The following is a 15,147-nucleotide window of genomic DNA, read 5'->3' as shown; positions in this document are numbered from 1 at the left end:
TCTATGTGAAATCTAAGAAAATGATACAAATGAACTTATTTATAAAACAGAAACACAGACTTCAAAAACAACTTATGATCAAAGGGGAAAGGTTGCAGGGAGGGATGGATTGGGATTTGGAATTGTCATATGCATACTATTATATGTGGAATGGATGGTAAATGGGGACCTGCTGTATAACACAGGGAGCTCTGTCCAGTATTCTGTGATAACCTGCTGGGAAAAAATTTGAAAAAAAAATGGATATATGTATGTGTATAACTGAATCACTCTACTGTACAGCAGAAATTACCACACCATTGTAAATTAACCATACTTCAATAAAACTTTAAAAACAACAAAAAACCAACAAACAAAAAAGATGACCAAATGAGACTGAAAATCCAATGGACTTGATAGATGTTAAAGACCCCCTTATGTTTGTCTCTCTACCTGGTTTGAGGAAATCATATTTTCCCTTTGCATTTAATTTTAGTACCAATAAATGCAAATACTTTTTAGCTAAATCATATTACCCTAAATCAACTTACTGGGGTAATAAAAGATAATTCAGTTACTATAAACTGCTTCAAGGGGGTTCTGATCAAGGGCTGAATTTTATTTCATTTGAAATGAGGTATTTCATTTTTCAAGTTAAATAATCTTTTGACTTTACTCTTGAAGGGAGCCCAGGATAGACAAAAGGAGCTATCCTTTTCACACGTGAGAAATAAACTTTTTTTTATATACCCATATTTATCAGTGTAATGGTTAGTTCAAGATGAGGCAACTGATATCTTAAACAAAAAGGTACTTTCACGTTGACAGATTGGTACTGGTCCCTCTGTACAGTATTGTAAAATCTAAAGGAAAAACTATATTGTCCCACTTCATAACCAATTGCTCCTACCAGGACAAGATCAATACTTACTATACCTACTTCACAGTGATTCTACCCTTTCTGGAAAATTCCCAAGAAAACTGAAATTCAAGCTCCCACTCTTTCTTCAGCCACCACTGTTCAATCCTGCCTTGTGTGCTCTTAAGGTTCATTTTTTTTTTTTTCAGAAGATGTCAGAGACCACAACTCATTCAAGGAGCAGGGTTATGGTACCCCAACATGTTGGCTCTGCTCTGCAAGAGACAGGGCACATCAGGCATAGAGTCAGGACACCTGAGAGCTCCTTTATGAAGGGAGGGGTAGGGTAGGATGTGCAAGGCAGGTATCCTTGAGAGAACCTTGTGCCACTTCATCCCCCCGACCTATCCCGTCACCCTCACTCCACCCTGGAGCAGCACCTGCACTGACAGAAGGAGCCAGAGAATCTGCGTGCAGCCCACCACAATCTTCAGAAGGCAGCCCCAGACTGTACTGCCTTAAGCTGCAGAGTCGCCAGACTGGGAGGTGGGTGGGTGGGAGAGCTTTGGTATTGAGAACAAGAGGACTGGCCCAAGAGATTGGAGTGGGCATGGCCACTTCCTGGAGATGGGAGCTAGGAGCAATGAGCCCCTTGGGAACTAAGATACTGGCTATTCAAAGGGTGTGGGATGGGAGAGGAGAGGATCTGGGGAGGAGATATATAGAGTTTAGAAGTTGATGGGGAAAAGAATGAGATTTAATAATTAGAGAACATCCCAGAAGATTAGAAATAGGATGTAAGGAGTTGCCTTCTCAACTCAGTGGAACTGAATCTGACTAGTATCCATGAGGATGCAGGTTTGATCTCTGGCCTTGGTTAAGGATCCAGTGTTGCCCTGAGCTACGGTGTAGGTCACAGATATGGCTTGGATCTGGCATTGCTGTGGCTGTGGTGTAGGCCAGAGGCTATAGCTTGGATTTGACCCCTAGGCTGGGAACTCCCATATTCTGAGCATGTGGCCCTAAAAAGACAAAAAAAAGAAAGAAAGAAAAAAGAGAAAGAAATAGAATGCACAACCTCATTCCAGCAAAATAGATTTCCACTTGTCCAATGGAAGACAGGAAAGGGGGAAAGTAGTGTTTTTAAATGCATGGATGGAAAAAGTAATAAATCAACAAAAGCAAAGAGATAAAAAATATAATACTTGGGTTAAAGAAAAAATTATAAGAAAAATCTAAAATATTAGTGCTCACATGAAAGCATGGCATGTTAAAATTTTTGCAACAGGACAAGCAGTACCTAAAGAGAAATGCATAACTAAGTAAGTATATTTGCTTGAAAATCCAAGAAAAATAATCTTAGAAATAAGAGATTACACAAGGGTAACAAATAGAGTAAAGAGAATAAGGCAAAAAAAATCAATAAAAAGAAAAAATACTGCAAACTATTAATAAAGCCACAGATGATCCTGCTACATGGACCTCTAGCAGAATTTGTTAAGAGAAAAACTAATAAGCCAGCCTAGAAAGGGAAGATGCAAGAAGACGTGTAATAAAAAGGGTTACAGACACAGCAAATTTTAAGAAATAATAATTGTATAGCAAAAACTTTTTTTTTTTCTAGGGCTTCACCTGCGGCATATGGAACTTCCCAGGCTAGGGGTCAAATCAGAGCTGCAGCTGCTGGCCTACGCCACACCAATGAGGGATCTGAGCCTTGTCTGTGACCTACACTACAGCTCATGGAAACACTGGATCATTAACCCGGTGGAGGCCAGGGATTGAATCTGCATCCTCACACTAGTCAGGTTTGTAACCCACTGAGCCACAACAGGAACTCCAGGAGTAACTTTTTTTTTTTTGTCTTTTTGCCTTTTCCAGGGCTTCTCCTGTGGCATATGGAGATTCCCAGGCTACGGGTCTAATCAGAGCTGTAGCCGCCAGTCTACGCCACAGCAAGGCAGGATCCGAGCCGAGTCTGTGACCTACACCACAACTCACCAAAATGCCAGATCTTAACCCACTGAGTGAGGCCAGGGATCGAACCTGCAACCTCATGGTTCCTAGTTGAATTCGTTAACCCCTGAGCCACGACAGGAACTCCAAGCTGTAACTTTCAACACCTAGATGAAGTTTACAAATATTCAAAACATGTAAACCCCCAGATATCTGAATAGATTATTAACCATTAAAATAATTGAACTGGACTATCAAATTATCAATGGAATTTTTCACAGAATAAGAATAAAAAAATTTTAAATTTGTATAGAAACACAGAACACCCTGAATAACCAAGCAATCCCAAGAAAGAAAAATGGAGTTAGAAGAGTCAAGCTCCCTGACTTCAGACTATACTACAAAGCTATAGTCATCAAAACAGTGTGGTACTGGCACAAAAACAGAAACAGAGATCAATAGAACAGGATAGAAAGCTTAGAGATTAACCCCACACACCTTTGGCCAACTAATCTATGACAAAGGAGGCAAGAATACACAATGGATAAAAGACAGGCTCTTCAATAAATGGTGCTGGGAAAACATGTAAAAGAACGAAGTTAGAACACTTTCTAACACCATAGACGAAAATAAACTCAAAATGAAATGAAGACTTAAATGTAGGACCAGACCCTATAAAACTCTTAGAGAAAAACATAGGCAAGACACTCTGTCATAAATCAATCTTTTTGGATCCACCCCCTAGAGTAGTAAAAAGTAAAACCAAAAATAAACAAATGGGACCTAATTAAACTTAAAAGCTTTTGCACAGCAAAGGAAACCATAAACAAAATGAACAACAGCCTATAGAAAGGGAGACCATATTTGCAACAAATTGACCAACAACTAAGTTTACTCTCCAAAATATACAAACAGCTCATGCAGCTCTATGTCAAAAACAAAACAACCCAGTCGAAAAATGGGCAGAAGATCTAAACAGACATTTATCTGAGGAAGACAAACAGATGGCCAAAAAGCACATGAAAAGATGCTCAACATTGCTAATTATTAGAGAAATGCAAATCTCTTACACCAGTCAGAATGGTCATCATCAAAAAGTATACAAACAATAAATGCTGGAGAGGATAGGGAGAAATGGGAAACTTCCTACACTGTTGGTGGGAATGTAAATTGGTAAAACCACTATGGAAAACAGTATGAAGGTGCTTAAAGAAACTAAAAATAGGAGTTCCCGTCGTGGCGCAGTGGTTAACGAATCCGACTAGGAACCGTGAGGTTGAGGGTTCGGTCCCTGCCCTTGCTCAGTGGGTTAACGATCCGGCATTGTGTGAGCTGTGGTGTAGGTCGCAGACGCGGCTCGGATCCTGCGTTGCTGTGGCTCTGGCATAGGCCAGTGGCTACAGCTCCGATTCGACCCCTACCTAGCCTGGGAACCTCCATATGCCGCGGGAGTGGCCCAAAGAAATAGCAAAAAGACCAAAAAAAAAAAAAAAAGAAGAAGAAACTAAAAATAGAACTACCATATGATCCAGCAATCCCTCTCTTGGCATCTATTCAGAGAAAACTCTAATTAGAAAACTTGTAATAGTTATTACATGGGTTACTTGGTCCTGCTGGATCCCAGTGTGTAAGCTTCTTTTAGATCAAAGTTCTCCTCTATGGACAGGCTATGGCTAAAAACTTTAATCTCTGTTTCTAGGAAGTTCTGTTATCCTGGTCCTAGAGATTGAATTGGCACTAACTTCCTTACCTTTTTCTAAGTTGCTTTGAAGTAGCTATAGATTCACAGGAAATTGCAGACAGTACAGAGAAGTCCCCTATATCTTTCAGTCAGTGTCCCTAAAGGGTTATATCTTACATAAATATAGTACATTATCAGAATGAGGAAATGAACAGTAATATATATATATCCATCTATGTAATTTTTAAGTTTAAAATATACATAAAATTTACCATCTTAACCATTTTTAGGTGTACAGTTCAGCAGTGTTAAGTACACTCACATTGCTGTGTAACCAATCTCCAGAACTATTTCATCTCTCAAAACTGAAATTCTGTACTTTAAACGCTAATTTCCCATTTCCCCACCACCACCCCTCCCCATTCCAGCCCCTGGGAACCACCCTTCTACTTTGTTTCTGTAAACGGTACAGATGACTTATGCAAGTAGAATCATACAGTATTTGTCTTTTGGTGGCTATTTTAGTCTACTGAGGATAAGTCCCCAAGGTTCATCCCTGTTGTAGCATGTACTAGAATTTATTTCAAGGCAGAACAGTGTTCCATCATATGTATATACTCCATTGTGTTTATCTACTCATCTGTTGATGGATGCTTGGGTTGCCTCCACATTTTGGGTATTATGAATAATGCTGCTATAAACAAAATACTTTTGAGATCCTGATTTCAATTATTTGGGGGATTGATAGGGGCTGAATTGCATCCCCTTCAAATTCATAGAGTCCTAATGCCCAGTATACCAGTATGTGACTGCATTTGAAGACTAATTCTTTTAAGAGGTGATTAAGTTAAAATGAGGCCTTTAGGGTAAATCCTAATCTAATCCAACTGGTTTCCTATTCAAGAAGAAATTTTGACACACAGACATTTCCTGAAGTGTATATTTAACATAGTCTATCTTTTTTTCTTAAAACTGCCTACAGCAGTATTCAAAGTTGCAATTTGCAGTAAATACATTTATGATTATTGACATCTTCAATTGCTGTAATATTTTTAATTGAGAAATACAAGTACTGAGGTAATTGGTAAATTTGGGGCAAATTCTACACAGAGGATAGCCTAAAATCTGACACTTTTTTTTGCAGTGAAATACGTAAAATTTCAGCCCCAATATTTTCTCAGGTATCATCCCTTTGTCATCAACCTGAGTACCTTAAGCAACAAAAAGGGTTTACAAGACAGAGTATGTCCAGTAAATGGTCTGTTTGTAATTCTCTTGAATATCTTGCCAAATTTAGATGCTACAAAACCATTGGTTGTTCCTTCTCATTCCACTCAAGTAAATAATGTAATTTAATGCAGTTGTAAATAGGAGGTCCACCAAAAGGCCCTTCTTACCAGTCTAGAGATTTCAAAGCTCAGAGAATTTAAAGATCGTATCTACACTGTTTGAGCTCTCAACATTCAAGTTGTTAGATTCCTTCTTAGTGCTTGAAAGGATGAAATTCAATGTCTTCATGTTTGGAAATTTTGTTTTGAATCATTGCAATTCACTAAAATCTTCAAATGCTAAAATTTGTGGCACTCCTTTCATTGATTATTTATTTATTTATTGTCTTTTTGCCATTTCTTAGGCCGCTCCCGCGGCATATGGTGATCCCCAGGCTAGGGGTCCAATTGGAGCTGTAGCCATCCGCCTACACCAGAGCCACAGCACCACGGGATCCGAGCCGAGTCTGCAACCTACACCACAGCTCACAGCAATGCTGGATCCTCAACCCACTGAGCAAGGCCAGGGATTGAACCCTCAACCTCATGGTTCCTAGTCGGATTCGTTAACCACTGAGCCACGACAGGAACTCCTGAATATTTAGATTAATGGTTTCCAAGTGATTTTGAGCAAAGTGTAACCAAAATTTAGAGAACTTGTCACAAAAATGTTTGATGCCATTGTGAGATATTTAGAATGATTTTCAAAGTAGTATTTCAAAGCATTACTCAAATATTTTAAAATGTAACTGATGATAGTAAAAAGAACATATAGCTGTCTGAAAACAAGATTTTTTTTTTTTTGGCTTTGCCCGCAGCATGCAGAACAGGGACTGATCCTGCACCACAGCAGCAACTCAAGCCACAGCAGTGACAATGCTGGATCCTTAACCCCCTGAGACTCCAGGGCACTTCTCAACATTATTTTTATTACAAAAATTTTGTAATTCAATTTAACGGGCATATATAAGCATTTGTTAAATTTGACAACTCTTTTATTAGTAAGATTTCTTAGCTTATTTGAACACGATGATGAATTAGTTTTGTACCATAGGCAATTCCTTGCATATTTTTACTCTGGAGATTTCTTAATTTATTTAGAACATTGTTTGTAGTTCCTTGTGGCACAGTGGGTTAAGGATCCAGTATTGTCACTGCAGTGTCTCGGGTCACTGCCATGGTGTGGGTTCGATCCCTAGCCTAGGAACTTCCACGTGCCACAGGAGGGGGAAAAAAAAGTAGTGCTTTTATCACAAAACTGTACCTAACAATATTTTCATAGTAAAGTTGAATTTTTAAACTGAATTTATAGTTTCATTCACAAAATGGGGTCAGATCTTTCACTTTTGACACAATTAACTCCTAAAAGCTTTACTTCAATTATATGAATTGGATGAAAAAAATTACTTTGGGGATTATTTCAACTGATTTAATATTTGAAGCATCTTGTGACACGTATAAAATTGTCATTATTTTGCCATTTTTTCAATAGCCAATATATGGAAGCAATCTGAAGGTCCATCAACAGGCAAATACAAAAATGCGGCATATAATGGAATATTAATCATAAAAAAGAATGAAGTCGCACTATTTGTAGCAACATGGATGGACCTAGACATTTTCACACTAAGTCAAAAAGACAAATATTTGATATCACTGAATCTAAAAAAGTACATATATAACTGAATCACTTTACTGTAAATCAACAGTAAACATTGTAAATCAACTATACTTCAATTTTATTAGTATTATTTTTTTGTCTTTTGTAAATCAACTATACTTCAATTTTATTAGTATTATTTTTTTGTCTTTTGTCTTTTTAGGGCTGCACCCACGGCATATGGAGGTTCCCAGGCTAAGGGTCTAATCCAAGCTGTAACTGCCAGGCTACACCACAGCCATGCCAGATCCATGCTGCCTCTGCAACCTACACCGCAGCTCATGGCAACACCGGGTCCTTAACCTACTGAGCCAGGCCAGGTATCAAACCTGAAACCTCATGGTTCCTAGTTGGATTCGTTTCCACTGAGCCAGGATGGGAACTCCTATTAGTATTATTTTAATTATCTGCAAGATTCTTTTGCTAACGGAGCCAACACACTAACAGCTGTTGCTTTGTGTTACTTTGCACATACGAAATTTAGACTCAATATGAGTAAAAGTAATTTAGACGCAGAGACATTTGACCTGAATGAAAGTTATGCTTCATAAAGTGATGTGAAAATCCACCTTCTGCTTCTGCTGCTGTGTGTGTTAAATAATCTTCAGGCATGACTTTTTCTTCTTTCTAGGGCTGCATCCATGGCATATGGAAGTCCCGAGGCTAGGGATCAAATCAGAGCTACATTTGCCAGCCTATGCCACAGCCACAGCAACAGGGGATCCAAGCCATGGAAACATCGGATCCTTAACCCACTGAGCGAGGCCAGGACTCAAATCCGCCTCCTCATGGGTCCTAGTTGGGTTTGTTAACCGCTGATCCACAAAGAGAACTCCGTGGCATGACATTCTTAAAGTTCCTGCTGTTGCCTCTTCAGCACATCTGAATCTTTTGTTATTAATATTATGGTTTTCGTATTGAGAGATTGAATAGACAGGCCACATATGACAATAGAACTCTTATCCACAACCTTTGCAGCAATTGGCTTAGAACTGTCAGGACTTAGTAATGGTTAGCTTAGTAATGGCAAATTTCCCTATTTTTGTCTCAGTTTCAAACTCAGGACCAACCAAAGAAAGCAACACACACTTCCCAAGCTAAACATGTAAAATATACTGCTTCCCGTTTAGCCCACTTCCATCTTTCCCCATTAACAGTTTCCAATCCAAGCTAATCCATAAAAAAAGATTTTAATAGAGGACATTCTTACTCCCTTACCTGTCTTCGAGTCTCTTAGGGCCAGAGATGGTGGTTCCCTTGCTTAGCAAGGTCTGAATAAATAACCTGTGTTCTCGTTTGGGTGGTCTTCATTCATTTCCACAGTGTGCTCATTGACTTTATGGTGGATAAAAGGACCAATGGTGGGTGGTAAATGTGGATAAACATTTTATGCAAGTTATATATATTTTTCACCAACTTTTCTGAGCAACAGAAATTCAGTACTTAATTTTCAGCCTTGGTTAACAGCATACAAATTCTTTTCTATCAGCCCTTGAATTCTGTGAATAATTGTGCATCCAATAGTAACATTTTCTTCCCAGAACTGAATGGTTACTTTCTAGTTTCTCTAAAAGCTGATCAAGGTCTAATTTTTCTAAACATTGATAAATGGTCACAGCAGAACCTGGCTTTTTACCCAATTTGCAAAGAAAATTTCCTATTTCCTATTTTGAGTCCTCATCAAGGAAGACAAACCATGTGGAATAAAGAGAAATGCATTAGTGCAATGGCTCTAAGAGGTAATATACAGGGTGGTAAATGCAGTGTGAACAACAAGAGATAGAGATTTACATTCTGTTGTCATTGAAAAATGCTTTTCTAAGTCCTTGCCTTGTTTGGATTTTTGCCAAGGGAAAACATGTAACGGGAAAACAAACACAAAACAAACCTACTCTCTTTAACCATCAGTTTAAACAATTTTTTTTTCACTAATAGATCATCAAAATTAAACCCACCTGTATTGGCAGAGGTGTTTAGATTTCTACTCCTGGTGGTAGACAGCAGATGCCACTTGCTGGACACTAGCCATTCCCAGCTCTGGCCTCAGCACAAAAAACATTCCCTGCAGATTCTCTTGGTTCAGGAATGCCACCCACTGAGTAGTACACAGGCATACACTTGCTCCCAGGAAGTTTCCATACCACGTTTTTATCCTCATTTTCAAATATGAGTTTTATTTAAGATTTACACAGTCTCTTTTGTGTGTTTATTTTTTTGTCTTTTTTTTTTTTTTTTTTTTTTTTTTTTGGCCGTACCCGTGGCATATAGAAGTTTCCAGGCTAGGGGTCTAATCGGAGCTGTAGTCGCTGCCCTACATACCAGAGCCACAGCAACTCGCTCGGCATCTGAGCCACGTCTGCAACCTACACCACAGCTCACGGCAATGCGGGATCCTTAACCCACTGAGCAAGGCCGGGGATCAAACCGGCAACCTCATGGTTCCTAGTTAGATTCGTTTCGACTGCACCTCGATAGCAACTCCTTGTGTGAGTTTGTGTGTGTGTGTGTGTGTGTGTGTGTGTGTGTGTGAGATATTTCCCTCCTGCTCCCCAAGGATGAACTTGATCAGAAGTTACTTCTTTTTATCTTAGCAGGCTCATTTAGGTAACAAGTTCACGTACCAGTGAGAATTCCAGGTGAGTTTGTTTAGAGAGGAGAGCTATTAGGATCCACCAACACCTGGACTCCATCACAAATATTCTTCTCCTTTCAAGTTAAGGATTCTGGTTTTCACACTGCTTTCACCCAGGGTTTAGCTGGTATTTTGTTGCTCTGAAGTCAGATCATATTTTGGGCCAGCTGAAATTGCTCAAGTCCTCCAGGTCATTGCATTAACATGAGTCTACATTTAAATAATACCTTTAGTCACCCAAGAAGATTTTTGGAAGAGTGGCCAGGTGCAGTACAGTGCGATAGAAAACTTAAAAGAAGCTAGAGACAGGCCATTTATTTAGAATGTGGATTTCTTTTTTTCTTTTTGGTCTTTTTAGGGTCACACTGGGTCATAAGGAGGTTCGCAGGCTAAGTGTCAAACTGGAGCTGTAGTTGCCAGCCTACACCACAGCAATGCAGAATCCGAGCCACCTCTGTGACCTATACCACAGCTCATGGCAATGCCAGTTCCTTAATCCACTGAGCGAGGCCAGGGATCAAACCAGTGCCCTCGTGGATGCTAGTCAGGTTGGTTTCTGCTGAGCCATGACGGCAACTCCCTAAAATGTGGTTGTCTATGTCCCTGCTTTCCCCATCTTTTTTTTTTTTTTTTTTGTCTTTTTGCCATTTTTCTTGGGCCGCTCTCGCGGCATATGGAGGTTCCTAGGCTAGGGGTTGAATCGGAGCTGTAGCCACCGGCCTACGCCAGAGCCACAGCAACGCAGGATCCGAGCCGCGTCTGCAACCTACACCACAGCTCACGGCAACACTGGATCGCTAACCCACTGAGCAAGGGCAGGGACCGAACCCGCAACCTCTTGGTTCCTAGTCGGATTCGTTAACCACTGCGTCACGACGGGAACTCCCTGCTTTCCCCATCTTTAGAGGTATTTGCCTTACTGGGTGAGTCGGCCTAGGAAAGAATGCTACTGACTCCCCACCACGCCTACCCCACCCCTGCTGCAATGATTATTTGTTATATTTTCCCATTTAACTGAATTAATCATTTTCATGGAAACCTTTATTTAAAAGTGTTTCAAAACATATTTTTATGTATAATATTAATGTAACGAAACATTCAAAGTTGTTTTCTTCAGATACTTTTTCTTCTGTCTGCAAGCTCTAAGTGGAGCTGTGTTCATATATTCATTCAATAAATATTTCCTTCATACCTACAACATGCCAAGCACTGTTTCAGGTAAAGATGACAAATTTTAAGAGAATCATTCTAGATGATGAATATTTAGCAACTGGCTAACTGTTCACACCCATGTTATCTAACGATAGCTGTAAAAATTCCTCTGCATCTGCATGGTGCAACTCACCTCCTGCTGCTTTCTGACTACCACTGGAATAGGCGGCCTAATGCCTGTCAAAGATGTTCCTGTCGTAATCCTTGGAATCTATGATGTTACTTTAAACGGCAAAAGGGATTTTGCAGATAAAACTACTTTAAGGGTCTTGAGCTGGGAAGATTATCCTGGATTATCTGGAGTGAGCCTTAAATATAATCACAGCTCTCTTATTTAAAAAAAAAAAAAAAGGAGGGAGATTTGACTACAGAAGAGAAGACAATGTGACTACAGAAGCAGAGATTAGAGAGATGGCCACACAAGCCAAAGAATGCAGGCAGCCACCAGAAGCTGGAAGAGACAAAGAATAAATTTTCCCCTGGAGGTTCCAAAAGCAACTACCCTGTAAACATTTTTTTTTTTTTTTTTGGCAGCGCTGGTGGCATGAAGAAGTTCCTCGACTAAGGATGGAGCCCTGTAACCAGAACCATAATGGTGGCAATGCTGGATCCTTAACACGCTAAGCAACAAGGGAATACCTGCCCCCCCAGCATATCGATTTTATCCTTGTAAGAGTCATTTTGGACTCTGGCCTCCAGAATGGTAGGGGATTAATACCTGTTGTATTAAGCCACTAAATTTGTGTTAATTTGTTCACCAAGAGGAAACTAATACAGGCAGAGGCCTAGGTTTTGGGTGTAATTGTAATTTATAGAAGAAATCTAGGATATCTCTAAAAGTATTAATGGCATGAGTTAGCAATTTTGCAGATTTCCCCCAATGACCAGAAAAATGAACATTCTTCATTATGATTCTCCAAATCAATTGAGAAGGGAGTATAATGTGAGCACTTTGGGGATAGACAAGCTTTCCCTTGTTCAAATCTGAAGTGTGGATAACATACCCTCATGGATTTGTCAAGATTTGTCCCAGATGCTAACAAATTAAAGCATCTAAATGTGGAAAGTAACATAATGTCTTTTCTATCAAAGGAAATCTTGGTTACTCCATTTTACTCCTGTTCACCTTCCTGCGACATAACCCCCCACCCCCCGCCGCTTCCCTCTTCTCCCAGTAACAATTTGTTTCAAATTAGCCAACCGGGAAGAATGTGCGCCCTGAACTGACCTATGGGAAGTGGACAGGTACATCACCTGTGTTAGGGATAAATAGAGGAGGGTCCTTTGGTGTGCGCGCTTTTTGGAGTACCTGTGCCCTTCTGCAGAAGAGCCTTGTCGAGATCTCCCCATGTTTGTGTGTCTCATTTTTCGACACTGATGATCCCAGCCATGTCCCCAACATAAATTAATAACCTAAGGGTTATAACCTCTGTTGGACTGCACCTTGCAGCCCTGCAAGCCCTGTACTTGTTCAGCCTCAAGTGGAAGAAAGAGCCTGGAGTCAGTGGCAGAGACAGCAATGGTCTAGCGGATAGGAGCTCTTACCTGTCTGAAGGTCCTGGGGCAACACCCCACCATGTGTGGTGATAATGGGCAGAAGATTGCAGCCATCTTAGCTCCCAGCAGGAATTGGGCGGAATGTTACCTTTTATAGGCTCATGAGTTACCAGGGAAACTGGCAGAGGAGCCTGCCCCCATGGCCCCTTTGAAAAGCTATCCAGGTGGAGATATTCTGATCTAAAGATTACTAGCTGGGGCGGGTCAAGTGTGTAGGAAGTGGGTCAGAAGAGCAGGTGTTGGTGAAGCAGGCACAGGTCAAGCCGGGGATGTGGAGAGAATGAGAGCATGGCCGTCTTGGGTGGCCTTGATACCAGAATCCGGGTTCTTGTTCAAGGCAGTCAAAGAATGAACTCTGCCAACACACAGGCAGCAAGCAAGCAAAGTCTTTATTAAAGGAAAGCAAAGAGCTCCCAGGGCTGCTGGGAGAGGGGGAGAAGAGCCCTCTTTTCTATTGTCCTGTAGGGATTTTTATCTCTTAAATGTGGGGAGGGTCACCAATGTGGGGTCCAGAAAGATGTGGTTTTCTTCCATAGGCCTTGTTCAATTACCTATATCAGTCCTTGTCCAATAGGGGTTTTAGGGTTGGAAATGTCCCGTAAATTTTAATGGGGTTTTTTGTCCTTGTCTTTCCTTAAACTGAGCTACCATTTCTCTCATTCCTTTTCTCTCAGTTGAGGAGTGGGCTAGAGATTTGAATTTCCTTTTGTAAACAAAGCCTGTGGGGAATGGGCATTTCCTATAATAAAACAAGTCCTGTGGGGGTGTTACTCCCTGGAGCCCTCAAGCCACAAATGTTAATCAATACCCATATCAAAGAATGTATTGGAGTGGAGCCCACAGTTCCTACACTGACTTCCTGAGTTAGCATTCTGTCTCAGCCTGATCACACAGCTTCTAAACTAATACTAGCTTTAGGCACTTTGATCAATTTAGCTAGACTGTGGAAAAACATCTTTTTCATTGACCAAAATTTAAAAGTTTAGAATGTTTCATTAAATATCAGTAACTATGTTTGGCACAGTTGTGAGGAATTTAGAAAATGCCTGACCTCTCAGGCTGATCTGAACATTACCGCTGAAGAAGCCATGATGGGAAGGCCATACCTCCTAGTTAGGTGCCTGCATGTCCAGGTGCCTCTTGGAAGTAAATGGACAAAATCTAAAGGCTGGAGCAGACCTACATGGGTGACATAAGTGCTGATATTTTAAAGGATCACTGAGAACCAGTCTTGTTTTGTTGCCAGCGAAGGTCCTTGGACACTTTAATCAATAGAAACTGATGAGGCCAGGTGAGGACTTCAGGCAAAGCTTTACTGGGACTTGGGCTGAAGCAGGAGGGAGTGAAAACGAGGAACAGGTGGCCCTTGCTCGCTCCCTGAGGAGGGCCAGCTGGTCCTTTAATGGGGTGAGGGTGGGAGGATGGGTGGGTCAGGCAGGGGTGGTGACTTAGGTGGTCTGCTCACCCCTTGGTGCTGTGTGCAGGGATCACACAGAGTCTCCTGCCTTTGTTCTCAGCGCCTCCAAAATGACAGTTGGTTTTTGGCCTTTTTGTATCTTATTGCTCATAATTTGCCCCAACGGCATACGTCTGCAGTTATTTTTAGTCCTTTAGAGTTTCTTTGTATTCTGTTGCTCAAGGAGACATTTGTCAGCCTAAGTTTGAACATCATTTGCCCAGAATTGTGGCAAAGTCAATGAAGAAGCTTCCTCTGTCATTTTCCCTTATTCTGTATGTCAAGGACAAATGCCATTGGAATTCTTTGGAGAATTAACCTACAGAGACCTCATAGAATGACTCATACATTTTGAAGAGAGCATAGTAATTACATATATATAAATGTACTTTACATGGGAAAAAAAAGAACAGAGGAAAATTTATTAAGAGACGACTTAAAATACAATTTTAAGGAAGATAACAATAACAACCAAAAATATTGGGATAGCGTCTAGAAAATTCTGAGCGACACAGTGAGGAATGAAGAATTCAGCAGGAAGAGACTTTGGAAAGAAGGGTTGGATATAAAGTGGTTTAATTTTCTTTGAAAGAAATTCTCATTCTCATATTTGTCTTCCTAAAATTCCATGGATAATGATCAGAGTTTGAATGGTAGTTCAAAATACTGTGTAGTTAGCATTTGGGAAGCATACTTTTGATAGACTTAACATGGACGATTTCAAGAGTAATTAGGAAAGGCTGAGTGTGATCACTGGTTTTCTCCTAGAGTGCGAGTCACGTGGATGACCTTGTTAAGGACTTGTGAACTTCCTAGTAGAGATTTATTTTGGGGATTTTCGCTTTTTTCCCCCTCAAATTTAGGAAGCCCATCAAACCCATTGTTTA

This window comes from Phacochoerus africanus, chromosome 3 (genome assembly GCF_016906955.1).
Source record: "Phacochoerus africanus isolate WHEZ1 chromosome 3, ROS_Pafr_v1, whole genome shotgun sequence".
Lineage (NCBI taxonomy): Eukaryota > Metazoa > Chordata > Mammalia > Artiodactyla > Suidae > Phacochoerus > Phacochoerus africanus.
The sequence above is the reverse complement of the archived record's forward strand: the minus strand, read 5'-3'. Positions refer to the sequence as shown.